Source organism: Silene latifolia, chromosome 1 (assembly GCF_048544455.1).
Source record: "Silene latifolia isolate original U9 population chromosome 1, ASM4854445v1, whole genome shotgun sequence".
NCBI lineage: Eukaryota > Viridiplantae > Streptophyta > Magnoliopsida > Caryophyllales > Caryophyllaceae > Silene > Silene latifolia.
In genome coordinates this window covers 24,486,298-24,504,531 of record NC_133526.1, presented here as the reverse complement: position 1 = coordinate 24,504,531, position 18,234 = coordinate 24,486,298, and the positions used below count along the sequence as shown (strand labels likewise).

Here is an 18,234-nt window from a genome sequence, read left to right as displayed (position 1 = left end):
AAAATATGGACGTATGAAGTATAAGTGTCTTTTCAATGGAACGGAAAATCCTCGTCGGCCGTTCAAGAACATCAACATTCCAAATCAAAGACATAAAAATATATATTTTTACACCAACAAATGATTAAACCAATTATCGGACGTCTCCAATAACGAGCTTTACCACTCATTGACGTTAAAACTAGTGGAAAACAGTAAAACATTTTCAAAAATCTTTAGTTCGAAACTCTATAAAAAAGGATAATAACTCCACTAGCTATGACCAAACTCTAACTACGACTTTTAAACAACTAAGCAAGGACTACTAACGCGGAGGGAATTTAAGAGAAGGAGAGGAACACTCGAAAGGATAGCTAAAACTCACAAGAATTAGATAAAGGAAAGAGGATTACCTCACGAGAAAAGTTCGGGATATTTAGCTAACATAGAGGATTCAGGCTCCCAAGTTTCTTCTTCGACATTTCCACAACGCCAAAGTATACGAACTAGGGGCACCACTTTGTTTCTAAGTTGCTTGTTTGCCCTTTCGAGGATTCGGATCGGCCTTTCTTCCAAAGCCAAGTTGGGTTCCAAATCTGGGATTTCTTCTTGAATAACATGGCTCGGATCACTAATGTACTTCCTCAACTGAGATACATGGAAGACATTATGAACCTTGCTCAAATTCGGGGGCAACTTCAAACGGTAAGCAACGGGACCAATCTTCTCAAGCACACGGAAAAGTCCAATGTATTTGGGACTCGGCTTTCCTTTCACACCAAACTGATTCACCCCTTTCATAGGTGATACCTTAAGGAACACTCGATCATCAACCTCAAAGGTAAGTGGTCGACGACGGACATCGGCATAAGATTTCTGTCGGTCTTGAGCGGTTTTCATACGCTCTCGAATGATCTGAACCTGATTGATGGTCTCAGTCACCAAATCGGGTCTCAACACATGAGCATCTTGGACTTGATCCCAACAAACAGGACTATGGCACTTCCTACCGTACAAAGCTTCATAAGGTGACATCTTGATAGAGGAATGATAACTATTGTTGTAGGAGAATTCGACAAGAGGTACACATTTCTCCCAAGAAGTGTGGAAGTATAAAGCACAAGCACGGAGGAGGTCCTCTAAAGTCTGGATAGTCCTCTCAGTCTGTCCATCTGTAGCGGCATGAAAAGCGGTACTCATCAGTAGCTTACTACCCATGGCTTCTTGCAAAGCAGTCCAGAAACGGGAACAGAATCTAGGGCCACGATCTGAAACTATATCCTTAGGCACTCCATGGTAGCGTACTATCTCCTTCACGTAGGCACCAGCTAGGACATATAAGTTCCATGTCTCCTTGATAGGTATAAATCTAGCACACTTGGTCAATCGATCTACAACTGCCCAAACAACATCTTTTCCGCTAGCAGTCTTAGGTAAAGCCATCACAAAGTCCATGGAGATGGACTCCCATTTCCAAAGGGGAACATCCAAAGGTTGTAGCAAACCCCCGGGTTTCTGATGCTCAATCTTCACTTTTTGACAGGTAAGACACTTCCTAACATACTCTAGGACATCAATCTTCATCCTAGGCCACCAAAACTGTAATCTCAAGTCTTTATACATCTTGTCACCGCCAGGATGAATAGAGTAAGGAGAAAGGTGAGCTTCATCAAGGATCTTCTTCCTCAACTCGGCTACTCTCGGAACATACATCCTACCTTGGTAACGAAGGTATCCATCACTATCCATCACACAATCTTTAGCTTGCCCAAGTTGGATTTTTGCTTGAATGGACTTGAAAGTAGCATCCTCAGGTAGGCAAGTACGGATCTCACGGTAAAAGTCGGGTTCTGCACTCAAGGCACTAAGATAGTCAAAGCCTTCCCAACAAGGCTTATCCCTAACTTTTGAAATTCCATGGTAAGTTCATCAGGTAACACACGGATAGTGCTCAAAGAGTGACTAGTCTTCCTACTCAAAGCATCGGCCACCACATTTGCTTTCCCTTCATGATAAATCAACTCGGCATCATAATCATTCACCAACTCTAGCCATCTTCTTTGCCTCATATTCAATTCTTTCTGGGTAAAGATACACCTCAAACTCTTATGATCGGTATAAATGCGGCAATGAACTCCAATAAGTTAATGCCTCCATGTCTTCAAGGCATGTACCACGGCGGCTAATTCAAGATCATGAGCAAGATGAAGCGAGGAAAAGGAGGTATGAACGGTAACGCTTATGGTCAAAGAAGAAAGGAAATTAGACAACAAGGAAACGCCAGGTACTCAAATCTCAAACAACAACATCAACCTAAGCGGTTCCGAAAACTTCTTAGCAACAAAACATATAACCACATCACTCCCAAGGATTTCCTCAAAACGCTCATGTTACTTCATCCGAATCTATTCCCTGAAACAGGGTACTCCACTATAAGTGTGATTTCACCACTCCAAATCTTCAAACATCCACAAACAACTTCCACAAGATCAAGGTCAAAGTTCCAACAAAGCTATACTCATATCCAACTAGTGTCAACCATGGGTTTCTCAAAATGATAAAATCTTCAATCAAGGGTCCTAATTCCAATCTCTAAATTCCCACATTCTAAGACCATAAATTAAAATTATGTCCTTCAACTTAACAATTGGCGTCAACCATACCATTATCCTTTCTAGTTACTAAAACAAGTGCTAAGATTTCCCAACAGTGTAGCTTAGTCTCACTCTCATTCCATACCTCAAGTAGTAATTAAGATCACTCACTTAGACCAACTAATAATCCCAAAATTAGTATTTCTCATATGGTAACATATACCTTATAAAACCCTCATATCCAAAGCGATTACGAAAGCCAATCGTAAATTCAAGTTACTTACTCTCTCAATCTTACACCTTCGATTCCACCACTCAATTCCACCTAAGTCTTTCCAACATCACAACCTCTTAAAACCAGGGTTATGGTTAACCACAAACAATCTCCTCAAAAGTCGAATTTTCCAAACCAAGGTCAACGTTCCTCAAAAGAAAGAGTACTATCAAAAAGGTGTTAAGGGAGGATAAGCATGGAACAACGGACAAGTTAGGAGGGTACAAGAGTAACTTTCAAGGAAAGAGAAGAGAGAGTTTAGAAGAAGAATAAGCGCCAAGAGATAAAGAATAAGGCAAGGTACACAAAGAATGAGAAACATCTTCGAGGAAGTAGAACATTCTTCAAAGATAAACAAATCTTCAGTCCTCGGCAATAGGCACCAAATCTTGATCACCACATTGGTAAGTTCACGGTCATTGATCCAAGGGCACAACAATTAATAAATGGCAATCAACAAACATGTTAGAACCTAACAAAGAGCAAGCACACTACAGACTACCACCTTAGGTCCTTAAGTCTACCCATCCTACCCATCTCTCGAGTTTATTATTTGAAGGTCAAGTTATTTATATTGGGGTGCACAAACGTGTGTCGGGAGCAAATATGCTCTGATACCAACTGTGACACCCTCATTCATTGCGGAAAAATAAACACGTAATAGAATAAAACTGCATGGATATGTTTGTAATAGGTTCATTTGGGTAAAAACCTGTAATTTTTAAAACCCGAAGCTGTTATAAGCGTATCAAAATGGTTAGGTGTCAAACATGCAAGGTCTAAATAAATCTCATAAATAAAACATCGCTAAAGTCGCAAAACAAAGTTATACAACCCAAATATGAAAAAGGGAGACATATGTCCCTAAAAACGTATATGACATAAAAAGTGTTTAAGGGTCACAATAAAATAAAGTCAATCTAGGTCCCAAGGTTACTTTGCTCGCTAGCTCGTCCATGTACACCATATATGCATCACCTACCTGTCAATCGGATTTTATACAAATACGAAAGCCACAGTCAGTGGGGAGTAACTCCAAGTTCTCCCAGCCACGAAATGTCATAGTTAATATAACATGTAAACATAAGAATATGAATATGAACAACACATAGCCTTAGCATACAAATGCAAGACAATCGTGCTTATCATGTGAACAACAATATAACAACACATAGTCCTAGCATGTGAATACTAGACCGACTCATACTACACTATCATGTGAATCACATAACATCCGGGAATCCAAACTCTATCAACCATAGCCGGCTTGCATCTCACCTTCTATGATTCATAGAATCATCAAACAAGAAAGGACAATATATCTAGAGACAGGCATAAGTTCCTAGTACGGTCAATAGTCACTCAGAACTCGAGTCTATACCACGAGGTAAGGTAAACACCCTAGTCCTAAACCTGCGCAGACCTAGCGACATGCGGAAAATACCGCATCCAAGACCCATGATCACACACATGAGTACCCCTAAGGAGTCCACCAAAGGGTTGACTAGTACTTAAGCTGACTACATACTTCTACGAGTACGTCAGGAGGTCATGCCCTAACTTGGATATAAACCCACCAAGCTAAGACACAAAGGCTATTAAGCTGCAAACATACACTCGTCAAAGACTAAAATGGCCTATCTATGACGAAGGCCGAAATACTCACCTAGGACCTAGTCCCAGCTTGAATACTTTAGCCCACACCACACAAGACAAGTAAGACACCCAATTAACCATAAAAGGGGCAAAGAGTCCAAACTTGCACACACAAATGATCATACACACCCTAGCATATGAAAGGCTACGCAAGAGCATATTCAGCTGACAATCCAACAATATCTCCAATATCAATAACAATCCAAATTCCAGCTAACCAACAGTACCCTAATCCATGAGAACAAGCTAAAATGGCAAAGAGGCAACAAGACACAGGCATAAGGCATCCAAAGCATCCAACAACCAACATGTGAAATGATAATTACAAATATCAAGGCATAACATAAAACATCCAATAACAACCAATCTCACCTCAAAGACAAACCCTCGACCCGAGTCCCGCGACGGGTCATCGGTCAAATCGAGCCTGACCGGTTTAAACCTAGTTTGACCAAACTCGTTCGGTCAATCTGGCCCAGCTCAGAGTCTTGGCCTACTTTGGCCCAAATCACCATATCATTCTCATGCCATTTTCAATTTCTATCATGTGAAAGACTATCAACATAAGAAAATATATTCCAACTTACAAAGTAACTAATTCCACAAAATTCTCGCATAATAAAATAGCATAAATAACCGTCTCACACAAGGGTAAACTTTTCTATAAATTTTAATCGATAAAACGACGCCATTTACTCATACGGACTCCGATTTGAGTGATTCAAGTGGCTAAACCACCTAATTTTTCGATGCCGTTCAATCTGTCATATTTTTGGAAATATTGGAAACCGTCTTGGTCCGGTACTGTCGCGTTCCAGCCAAAACACGGACTTTTCACAACACATAATTCCTCATCCAAATTTGTTCCAAACAATAATATACAAATGGGTAACATAAACTAAACATAAGCATACTTATCTTACTCCATTCATTCATTTATCAACAAGATCGTCTCAAACAACAACAAACAACAACAAACGACAATAAACATCAACAAACAACAAATACAACTACTAATGTGACATTAATTCGTCGAGTAACTCGGAATAGTTACCTTAAGCTAGCAAAGAGACAAGTAATAACTTGAGAAAGCTTCTAAAACCCAAAATTACTCTTCATCTTCAACAACATATGAGTCACCTAACTCATCTTCAAATTCTTCACCTATAAGAACAACAAAAACACAATTATTAAGCTTAAATTCGAAACCCTAAAAACAGTGTCTTAAATAAAAATTGGGGGAAATGAAAATAAAGCTTACTAGTAGATGAGGATTGAAGAGATGATTCCGAATATATAATTTTTATGCGATTTGGTGGAGAAATGAAGAATTTATGAAGGATTTAGGGATTGTAAGGATGATTTGTTTTGAGATAAATTTGGTGTTTGGTGAAAGGAAGAGAGAGAATGAGAATTGAGGAAATGAAAGATGAAGAGGAGACCCATGGAGGATGGAGGATGCATGGTTTGGGGTAGGGTGTTTGGGTGAGTTTCAATTGTTTACGTTTTGGTTCGTTTCGACGGAAATTAGAAATATTCGTCGAACGCGATTTCCGAGAAAATTAAAGTTCTTAAACACGATTTTACTAAAAGATTAAGTAATCATATGCCCAATATCCAAACTCGTTTACCCAACGACCGTAAGAAATGGAAAAATCCCAATTTTACGACTTTTATACGAAATCTATTTTATCAAGGGAAAAGGTTTAAATATAGTTTAAATCACTTTTAAACATTTCTAAACTATCAAAAATAATTACATTTCTTCAAAATAAAATAAGATTATATTTCAAACTCGTTTACTCAGGTATAAATATGCAACCATCTCGGTTTCCCGAGGCAATGATAATCATAAGACAATAACGAAACAATATTTAAATAGTATAAGTTTAGTGAATAAATACAATTCAAAACCAACTGCCCAAAAATACGGGTTACATATTCTCCAAAACAACTGTCTAATCAACTAAACGAAATGTCTGACAAACAACTCAAGCTACAGCGGAAGACTCTATCATCTGAAAGTGAACATCCCAGTTATCCCATGTATCTCGACTCATACCTGCACAATAACTGCTCACCATCCCTGAATGGATCACCACAGTTTTTAAAACAATAAACAGGGTCAGTACTAATCACACAATTTATATAACTCAACAATACAACAAACAACACAGCTCAATCATCACAGACATACTCCGAACTCCATCACCAACTCCACAATACTGACTACACACTAAAGTGTGTAGCCCTACCAGAGTACCCATCGCAACAGGTTACTCCTCGCCGCCAGTGGGGGACCGCAACCGTTCTCACCTAAGCCCCGCTCATCTCCGTCGAGCGTGATGCATGTCTTTTATGTGATGTTTTACACCTCATTTTACATGCATTTCAGAGCTCATTTGTGTAGTTTATGCTACTATTCTCCCTATTTCCGTCTACTTTCGTGTTTTTGTATATTATTGCAGAAATGTGAAGAATTCAACGGAAATTGAGCTAAATCCGTCCCCGAGTATCCTGCATTGCATTAGACGTGAAGATTTCAATTAAGGAACGAGCTTGGTGCGTGTTTCAAGGCCCAAAAGACAAATCCACGAGATTATAGAAGCCAACCATCAGCTACTTCAGTCGATCGACCAATGCCTTCAGTCGATCGACCAAGCCACGGGTTCCAGTAGCTACTGTTCAGCTCAGAGCAGTCGATCGACCATGTTGCTCAGTCGATCGACCAAGCCGCTACTCAGACGTGAAGATATAGAATGAGTTTTCCAAAGCCCAAAGCGATATTAGGTTTAGGAATTATGATACGTATACTTTCTATATAACATAACCTAGTTCAGAGATATAATCATCTAGCTTTTATCAAGTTTTACATTCAGTTTTAGTTTATCAAATAATTAGGGTTCGGGATATTATTTCGCATTGGATTTTCGTTCGTGCTTTCAATCATTCCGTTACAACTCTTCTGCGATTTTGGTATTCTTTTTATTCCAGTTTATTACTTTAATTGCATTCATAGATATAGAATTGTTAGTTAGTTTCCCGAAACCATAATTATCGTTTTATGCTAGCCCTTTTGTTCCGTTGTTTTAATCATGAATTCAGTAGTTAATTTCGTTAATTTCATTGTTGTTATCATCTCTAGTATGAGTAGCTAATTTAATCGTGCTAGGATGTAGGGGAACTATAGATTAGGCGGCGTAGAATTAACACGGCTGAGATCGCTTGTCGATCGATCGATCGCCATACCTGGTCGGTCGATCGACTGACCACGTGAGGTTTTACCTTCGTTTTAATTGTTTTAATTTTTTATTCGACGAATCGAGTGCACACGACTAGTTGAATGTTTAGGATGTGACTGACCCATTAGATCGAGAGATAGGGACAGTTGATTGACCACCAATTAAAATGACTAAACTATGCTGAGATCGAAAGATAGGTAAAGTTTAGATTATTAGTCACTTTTCAGGACGAGAGTCAGTATTAGTGATATTAGGGACTTATAGCGAGATCGAAAGATGCTATCTGTTGAGAGTAGACCGAGAGGACCTCTTGTTTTCCTGCCTCATGTGTTAGATTTAGACCGACTTAGTTTGCTGCCGCCGAAACTATAGTGAACCGACCATCCTAGTACCCTTCTTTATATTTGATTTAATATATTCCTTAGTTTATTGTCTTTTAGTGCCTTTAGCTCTAGACCAAATCAAATCAACCCCCACGTTCGTTACCTTAGACTAAATTAGACAATTATTAATTACATTCGCCTCCCTGTGGTTCGACCCTGTTACCACTAGCTTCTGTTAGTTTTAATAGGTTTTATAAATCTTATTTTTGGTACTCACAACGACGGGTATCAAATTTTGGCGCCGTTGTCGGGGAGGCAATTGTTCTAATTTTTAGTTATTTTATTTTAGTCTGTTTCTTAGTTTAAGGGACATCCGTTCCTTAAACTTTTCTTATATTCTTTTTGTAGTTTCTTCTTATGCGCAGGTCACAGGGTGGTGAATTAGTACCTTTCAATCCTGAGATTGAGAAGACCTTGCGTGAGTTGAGACGATCATCAAGGGTATTGCCGACAGAGGAAGAGCTGAGTACTCTGTCTAGTTACTACGAGAACGAACTGTTCGAAGAAGACCCACCTACATCTCCTGCTTCTACTTCTTCAGCTGAGACAGTCACATCTTCGGAAATTCCAGTCATGGCTGAAGAAGCAACTATAGCAAGTCATTCTGAGCCGACAGCTGAAAATCTTTACAAGGGGTTCGAATTACCTGGAGCTGATAGGAAATTCGAACCGAAGCCTTCCTATATCAACTTGGTTGAGACGAACCGATTCGGGGGTGCTTTGCAAATGAAGATGCAGCCAAGCATATGGAGATATTTATCGATTATTCTTTCGCTCTATACCCCCGCCGACCGGTGTGACCCAGGACCAGATAAAGGAGACTATGTTTATATTCTCACTCCGTGATGCTGCAAGGGAGTGGTACAGAGATCTGGACCGAGCCGCTCATGGGATCACCGACTGGAATTCTTTGGCCTTGGCATTCTACAAGAAATATTTCTCTGCCTCGAAGACGAATGCCATTAGAGCTCAGATCACGAGCTTTAAACAGGGACCTGATGAGAACTTTCATGAAGCATGGGTCCGTTTCAAGAAGCTGGTGCGAACTATTCCGCACCATGGGTTCGAAAAATGGAGTCTTTGCAATCGGTTTCTATAACGGGCTGTATGACGATCAGAGGGCTATTTTGGATGCTGCAGCCAATGGCCGATTTGCTGAGAATATGGGAGAGACTAAGGGGTGGAAGATCATTGATGATTTAGCCACCCATAAAGCTGAATATGGGAATTCGAGAGGCAATCAGAGGAGGAGTGTTGAATCCCCTTCTGTAGCTGCATTAGAGGCTCTCACGGCGAGGTTTGACAAATACGAGTTGGGCGGAGCTTCTAAAGGAGGGATGTATCATGTGAATGCTGTTTCAGACGGTCCTTTCGTCTGTAGAAGATGTGGAGCTGAGGGACATGTCTCAGAAAATTGTCCTAGTCCCTTCGAATCTTGTGCTGCCTTTCAACATTACAGGCAGACAAACACGTACTATGAGCCTAATGTCCATCCCAACTTGAGGTGGAGTAGCCAGAATGTCCTGAATCCGACTCAACCTCCACAGCAGCAGCAGCAGCAGCAAGCTTATGTGCTCCCTCACAAGCAATAACCATATCAAAAACCTCCCTATGTGCCGCAGCAACAACAATCCCAAAATTCTGAGTTTGCTGAGTTGAAGAATATGTTGCAGAAGGAGTCCCAAGCTAGAGAGGCCGGAATGAAACTACTAGAGAGCCAAATTGCTCAATTGGCTAGCAAGAATACCACTCGAGCTCCGGGGCACTTACCGACTCAAACCGACTAAAAGGAGACCCTTAATGCCATCACTTTGAGGAGCGGGTCTACCCTGGAGGGGCCTGCTATGATTGAGGATGCCCCTGAAAAAGATAACCCGGAACCGAGTCAAAACAAAGCTGGAACGAACAAAGGAAAGAAAAAGGCGTCTACCAGGTATGTTAGTCGATCGACTGAAGTGCGAGTTACAGGAGCTTCTGGTACTGTCGAATCCGGTCGATCGACTGAGCAACATGGTCGATCGACCGAGGGCGCTGCTGATATTGAACAATTTCGTCCTCCAATGCCCAATAATCTGAGGGATCACTTGTTTCGGGGTACGACCTGCCCCGAAAATATTGAGGCCAGACCCGACTGCTGATGGGTCAGTCCCGGTTCCAAAGTATGACCTAATGTCGATCAATGGTTCGTATTTGAGACGGTCTGAAGAGGGGTCAAGCTTCAATAAGGAGAAGGTGGTGGACTTTCAGCCTAAGTCCACTGATGCCGGCATGCGAGATTTAGAGGAGATGGCTAAGTTACTTCTTACCGCCCCCTATCCGGAGAGATTGGTGCCAACGAAGGAACAGATATCTTTCAATAAATTTGAAAAAGTTATTCGTAGCTTGAATGTACATGTTTCTTTTCTCGAATTAGTAAATCAAGTACCCGCTTATACTAAATTCATGAAACAACTTTTATCTAAAAACGGTCACTTGAAACTGTGCATACTGTCGCACTTACTAAAGAGTCGTGTTCCTATCTAACCCACACTGCACCCCACAAGCTAGAAGACCCAGGTAGCTTCTCCGTTCCTTGTAGCATTGGTACCTTTTCGATTGAGAAGACATTATGTGACTTAGGAGCTAGTATAAGTGTAATGCCCTTGAGTCTTGCTAGAAAGCTCAAATTAACTAGGTTCGCAGTGACCGACATGACAGTACAGATGGCTGACCGATCTGCGGTCCAGCCTATAGGAGTCTTAGAAGACATTCCCGTTCAAATAGGAAAGTTCTTCTTCCCTGTAGACTTCGTTGTACTTGATATGCCTGAGGATGCCCACATTCCTATCATACTAGGTAGACCATTTCTGCACACTGCTGGTGCAGTCATAGATGTAGGCTCGGGAACCTTGACCTTCAAAATAGGGAAGCATTCCATTGTTTTTGCTCAACCTGCTAAGAAGAAAGACCCCATGTGGCCTGTGACTTGCAATACGGTTTCTGAAAAGAAATCCTACTTTGTGCTTCCTGATGTGCCTGTCTCTATTCCTATTCCTGTCGTAACCCTTCCGCCCCAGATTGGGAGCAAATTGGAGGAATATTTGTTTATTTCTGATATTGCAGGAGTTGGTTTGGGGAAGGGAGAGCTGCAAGTTGCTCCAGCTGTGAAGGAGCCGATCATTTCACGAGGCGGTCTTGGTTGCCTTAGTTATGGCACTGATGAGGAGGTTGAAGATGAGCCGGTCAAAGCAACGGAGTTTGATCTGGATTCCGACGAGTCCGAAGAGGTGATTGCTTGGGATGATGTCCGATATGTTGACCCGTTGAGTCTTGCAGACGATGGAAGTGAGAGTGCAGCTGAGAAGATGAGCACTATTGAGGCTACTTCTTGTAGCCAGAAGCCAGTCAAGTGGGCCATTACATGGCCGTTCCTGATCAACTATTAGTTGATTGAGACTTCTTTAAAACATTTACATTTTATTTGCTTTCGTTGAACCTTTTTATTTATTGTTTTGTGTGCGCGAAACTTCGCTGTTTACATTTGCTTAGGATTTTAAACTCTTTAGATGGTTACTTTGGGTTTTGCGCAATTTTTGGGCGCGTATTATTGTGCAATTACAGGTTTTTAGACCTCATTAGCTCAAGTAATTGAGCAAATACGAAGAAATCAGAAGTTACAGCAGTATTTCCAGTCGATCGATTGGTCTGTATAGTCGATCGACTGGTGTGCAGTTTCCAGAAGCTACTGTTCCTTTCACCTTGGTCGATCGACTGAGTGATGTGGTCGATCGACCGCCCTGGACTGCTGTACCTGTTCGCGACCTTTCCCCTGCTGTGTTTGGTCGATTTGCGGAATTGAGGGAGTTTTCTACTCCACTTTATCTTCCGTCATTTTATTTATTTCTTCTATTTTCTCAATTGTGCACATAATTACCGATTCAAAATTGTTTTCTCGGACTTATGCGTGGTCCTTTTGTCTTTTCAGGTACTTTTTGATTGCACTGCTAGCTACTGAAACCTCCTAGCTCACGCTGGTTTGGGGAGGTTTCCTTTTGCTGCGCTTAAAGTCTTGTAAGTTCCCGATTTCCACTTCATGTCATATTTCTTTATTTTCTCGCAAATTCCCGTTTCTCTTTTCTTCATTATATGATTTTGCACAATGGGGACATTGTGCGATTTGGTTTGGGGAAGGGTTTTGCGTCGCATATCATTTGCTTGCATTCACGTTTACATTTTGTTTTGCATTGCTTATTTCATTTCTCATATATACAAAATTCCAAAAAAAAAAAATTCAAAAATTTCAAAAATTCAAAAAAAAATGCATGTTTATTTTAGCATATAGATCGAGTCGGAACGGTAGTATTTCAATGATGACATTGCATTTGCATCTGTTTTATGCCTAAGCCTTGCTAATTGACATGTTATTCGTAGAATCATATGCATAGTCCACGAGTTTTCGATAAATTTCTTGTTGAGCTTGAGACTTGACTTAGAATTTTGGCAAGCTACATCATATTTCTGAGAATTAGAGCTTATAACTGGTGACATTCATGACCAGTTTATCTAGGAATGTGAGTAGTACTCCTTATGAGACATGTTACATAAATGTGCATAAATATGAACTTGATCTGCTTAATACCTGTATGCATTCGGTTTGTGGTTTGTTGACACATGTGGTAGATGTTTCCCTTTATTCGTTTTACCCATATGCTTCACACTGCCAAAACAGCCTTTTTTCCCATTACTACATCCTACATTTAGCCTGTCCTTTGTCAAGCTAGTAGTCTATGTTGTTGGGATTGTTACTTAGTTTTTGGTGGCATATGCTCTTTTGAGATATTGATGGGAAGATGAAAAAGGAAAGAAAGGAAGAAAGAAATAGAAAAGAAAAAAAAAATGAAAAAAAATGATTCGAAAAAAAAAGGGAAAAAAAAAAGAGTTCTGTACTGTTCAAAACGGTCGATCGACTGCCAATTCTATTCGATCGACTGGGTTCTGAAGGAAATCAATTCGCATAATTCAAAATCCTTATCTTATGGCGATTTTTGCTCCCATGTTGCATTAGTATCTTATGGGAAGTTGGTTGATTACTGTTATATTGGAGATTGTGAGTTTTGTGCTTGCTATAGCACCGTATCGATTGAATTTTGAGCAAGAAGAACGATGTTGTCATATGGTTCCGTTTTGGTACTAGCTTGATCACCTGTACCCCCACTTTCCCATAAATGTTCTGCCTCTTCTTACCCATACCTCACATATCCATATATACCTCGGCATGTGTCATGGTCTTTTGTTGGTTGGAATGCATATGTACGGTCATAGAGATTACTTTCATACTATATTGCAGGCATGTTCTTATAGGTCGTAGTTAGGTGAGAGTCTCTACAAAATGAATTCTTTCTATCCTCTTACATATATTCACCTGTGCTTATGTGTGATATGAGCGACCCGTGAGAGTCCAATTTGATAGGTCTCTATAGTTGATGGCTCAGCAGTTTTTAACGACTTTATAACTCGTTTGCATGATTCACATTGCTAATTGATTGTTGGTTATTGCATTAAATTGGTTTAGGCTTTACATGTTGTAATTCGCTCTGAGATTGAACTCGTTCCATTAGGTAATTAGATCGAGTCTAGTTCTTGCTTGGGGACAAACAAGGGTTTGGTTTGGGGAAGTTTGATACGTGTCTTTTATATGATGTTTTACACCTCATTTTACACGCATTTCAGAGCTCATTTGTGTAGTTTATGCTACTATTCTCCCTATTTCCGTCTACTTTCGTGTTTTTGTATATTATTGCAGAAATGTGAAGAATTCAACGGAAATTGAGCTAAATCCGTCCCCGAGTATCCTGCATTGCATTAGACGTGAAGAATTCACTTAAGGAACGAGCTTGGTGCGCGTTTCAAGGCCCAAAAGATAAATCCACGAGATTATAGAAGCCAACCATCAGCTACTTCAGTCGATCGACCAATGCCTTCAGTCGATCGACCAAGCCACGGGTTCCAGTAGCTACTGTTCAGCTCAGAGCAGTCGATCGACCATGTTGCTCAGTCGATCGACCAAGCCGCTACTCAGACGTGAAGATATAGAACGAGTTTTCCAAAGCCCAAAGCGATATTAGGTTTAGGAATTATGTTACGTATACTTTCTATATAACGTAACGTAGTTCAGAGATATAATCATCTAGCTTTTATCAAGTTTTACATTCAGTTTTAGTTTATCAAATAATTAGGGTTCGGGATATTATTTCGCATTGGATTTTCGTTCGTGCTTTCAATCATTCCATTACAACTCTTCTGCGATTTTGGTATTCTTTTTATTCCAGTTTATTACTTTAATTGCATTCATAGATATAGAATTGTTAGTTAGTTTCCCGAAACCATAATTATCGTTTTATGCTAGCCCTTTTGTTCCGTTGTTTTAATCATGAATTCAGTAGTTAATTTCGTTAATTTCATTGTTGTTATCATCTCTAGTATGAGTAGCTAATTTAATCGTGCTAGGATGTAGGGGAACTATAGATTAGGCGGCGTAGAATTAACACGGCCTGAATCGCGTGTCAGTCGATCGATGCCACGCCATACTGGTCGATCGATCGACCACGTGGTTTTACCTTCGTTTTAATTGTTTTAATTTTTTATTCGACGAATCGAGTGCACACGACTAGTTGAATGTTTAGGATGTGACTGGCCCATTAGATCGAGAGATAGGGACAGTTGATTGACCACCAATTAAAATGACTAAACTATGCTGAGATCGAAAGATAGGTAAAGTTTAGATTATTAGTCACTTTTCAGGACGAGAGTCAGTATTAGTGATATTAGGGACTTATAGCGAGATCGAAAGATGCTATGTGTTGAGAGTGGACCGAGAGGACCTCTTGTTTTCCTGCCTCATGTGTTAGATTTAGACTGACTTAGTTTGCTGCCGCCGAAACTATAGTGAACCGACCATCCTAGTACCCTTCTTTATATTTGATTTAATATATTCCTTAGTTTATTGTCTTTTACTGCCTTTAGCTCTAGACCAAATCAAATCAACCCCCACATTCGTTACCTTAGACTAAATTAGACAATTATTAATTACATTCGCCTCCCTGTGGTTCGACCCTGTTACCACTAGATTCTGTTAGTTTTAATAGGTTTTATAAATCTTATTTTTGGTACTCACAACGACGGGTATCAGAGCGATAAACCCAAATCCATTAATGTGCACATCCCTTCTGTGGCGGGTTCCACAGAAGGCGAATAATGGGCGTGAAGCCACTCCCGCAAGTGACTCGACTCAGCCAGGGACGCACCCCGAAGAACACAGACAGATACAATTAACCACAACTACTATCAACACTCAAAACCAACAACCTTCACAATGCTCGTATGATAATATTCAACAATCACAAAGCAGTACCAACACATCATGTGACTAATACTGAGTAGGGAAACCCTACCTGGAATGCAATACAATCAGACGGTCTCAACAGCTGTTATCAAAAGGCCTCCTCTACGAATCCTCCTCCTAACATATGATCATACTATTACTAACAATCATAAAAGACAACAAAACCCCCAAACCCCCAAATTAGGGTTTAAACAACCTTAACAAAATACCATAAAATCAGTACGTAGATCTTACCCTCGACGCAAGGATCACAAGAATGTAAGGAACGATGAATTCCGACCTCCCAAGCTCCGAGATTTGTCAATAATGTGAAGGATGGGAAGTACGTAGGTTGCAATCTCTTTTCAAAGTAATTAAGTTTGTAAAAAGTGTATTATGAAAGTGACGGAAAGGTTTAAATACTAATTCGCATTATTAACAAAACCCGACAAAACATTACCCGTAAACCGAGCTACTCGATCGAGTAACTAACATACTCGATCGAGTGTCGCCTACTCGATCGAGTACCAAGGCTACTCGATCGAGTACCCTACAGGTCAGAAACTGTTTTAAACTGCAAAACATGCTTACTCGACAGAGTAAGGCCCACTCGATAGAGTACCCAGAGACTCGTAAAACCGTAGTATTACAGTCTTCCCTCCTTAAAAAGAACTTCGTCCCCGAAGTTCAAAACACACTACCACACTCCCGACACAACAACCAACATAAAATTCAACATAAAAACATGCTACCAACCAAACTCAACCCGACACAACCACTACAAGACATACCGACACAACACAAAAAGGGTGTAAAAACTCTTAAAAACTCTTTGCGATCATCTCCTACCCCCTAAAAGAAACAAGGTTACGTCCCCGTAACCATACATACCTGATCAAAAAGGAAAGGGTGACGCTCTCTCATGGCCTCATCTGCCTCCCACGTAGCTTCCTCGACCTCATGATTAGACCAAAGGATCTTAAGCAAAATTGTCTCACCACTCCTAGTCTTCCTAACCTTCCGGTCAAGAATCTGTTTAGGCACCTCAAGGTAAGACAAGGACTCATCTAGCTCTATGCTTTCTGCCTCTAACACATGTGACGGATCACTCACATACTTGCGCAACTGGGACACATGAAACACATTATGCACTCTCTCCAACGCAGCTGGTAAAGCCAAACGATTGGCAACCTCTCTAACCCGATCTAAGATCTCATAAGGTCCTATGAACTTCTGACTCAACTTGCCTTTCTTCCCAAATCTCATAACCCCACGCATTGGAGACACTTTCAGAAGAACCTTGTCCCCAACCTGAAACTCTATATCCCGACGATGTAGATCTGCATAAATCTTTTGCCTAACCTGAGCCGCTCTCATCCTTTCTCTGATCATCTTAATCTGCTCAACCATCTCATGTACCATCTCTGGTCCTAGAACCACTGCCTCAGCACTGTCGTCCCAACAAATCAGACTCCTACATCTTCTCCCATATAAGGCCTCAAACAGTGCCATGCCAATACTAGTGTGATAGCTGTTGTTGTAAGAAAACTCTATCAAATCCAACCTCTGTTCCCAGCTACCACCAAAGTCCATCACGCAAGCTCGTAACATATCCTCAAGAGTCTTGATCGTTCTCTCTATCTGACCATCTGTCGCAGGATGAAATGCTGTACTCATCTTCAAAGTTGTTCCCAAAGATTCCTGCAACTCTTTCCAAAACCTTGAGATAAATCTCGCATCTCCGTTAGATACTATGTCCTTATGGGGCCCATGCAACTTTAGCACATTCTTCCGATAAGCCATAGCTAATTGTGCCTTAGTCCATGTATCTTTCATTGGCACAAAATGAGTTGACTTGGTCAATCGATCCACTATTACCCATATCATATTGTTACCATGTTGACTCTTCGGCAAACCCACGATAAAATCCATAGAAATGGATTCCCACTTCCACTCAAGTACCTCTAAAGACTGAATCTTACCTTGTGGTCGTCGCTGTTCCCCTTTAACTCTCTGGCATGTCAAACAACGGGCCACAAACTCAGTTGTCTCTTTCTTCATCCCAGGCCACCAAAACGTGTTCTTTAAATCCTTGTATAGCTTGTCACCACCTGGATGTACTGAATATGGTGTACAATATGCCTCTGTCATGATTATTTTTTTCAGCACCTCATCATTAGGGACACACCACCTCCCATCGAACCTCAAACTACCATCTGTATGAATAGAGAATCTAGACACTGTCCCTTTCTCTACTCCAGCTCTCCACTCTACCATCTTAGGATCCAACGCCTGTTTACCTCGAATATCATCATAAAGATCAGGCTGCACTGACAAATCTCCTATGGCATCCCCTCTCTACATCATATGTATCCCAAACTTCCCCACCTCATCTCTCAACCTCGTCAAAGATAAAGTTGTACACAAAGAATGTACACTCTTCCTTCTTAAAGCATCAGCAACAACATTGGCTTTCCCTTCATGGTAGATAATATCCATGTCATAATCGCCAATCAGCTCCATCCACCTCCTCTGTCTCATGTTCAACGCCTTTTGAGTGAAGATGTACTTGAGACTCTTGTGATCAGAAAATACCTTAAAGGTCGCCCCATAAAGGTAATGTCTCCAAATCTTGAGAGCAAACACTACTGCACCCAACTCTAGGTCGTGTGTAGAATAATTCTCCTCATAAGGCTTCAATTTCCTAGAAGCATAGGCAATCACTTTACCGTTCTGCATCAACACA

General features: G+C 40.6%; 1 non-coding gene across 1 annotated transcript; it reads right to left on the bottom strand.

The window, feature by feature from the left end:
* Positions 1-9,086: 9,086 nt before the first annotated feature.
* On the bottom strand, positions 9,087-9,193 carry LOC141620960 (small nucleolar RNA R71). Its single transcript, XR_012532075.1, has one exon. It is a non-coding gene; the product is annotated as a small nucleolar RNA R71 (small nucleolar RNA).
* Between the last annotated feature and the right edge of the window lie 9,041 nt (positions 9,194-18,234).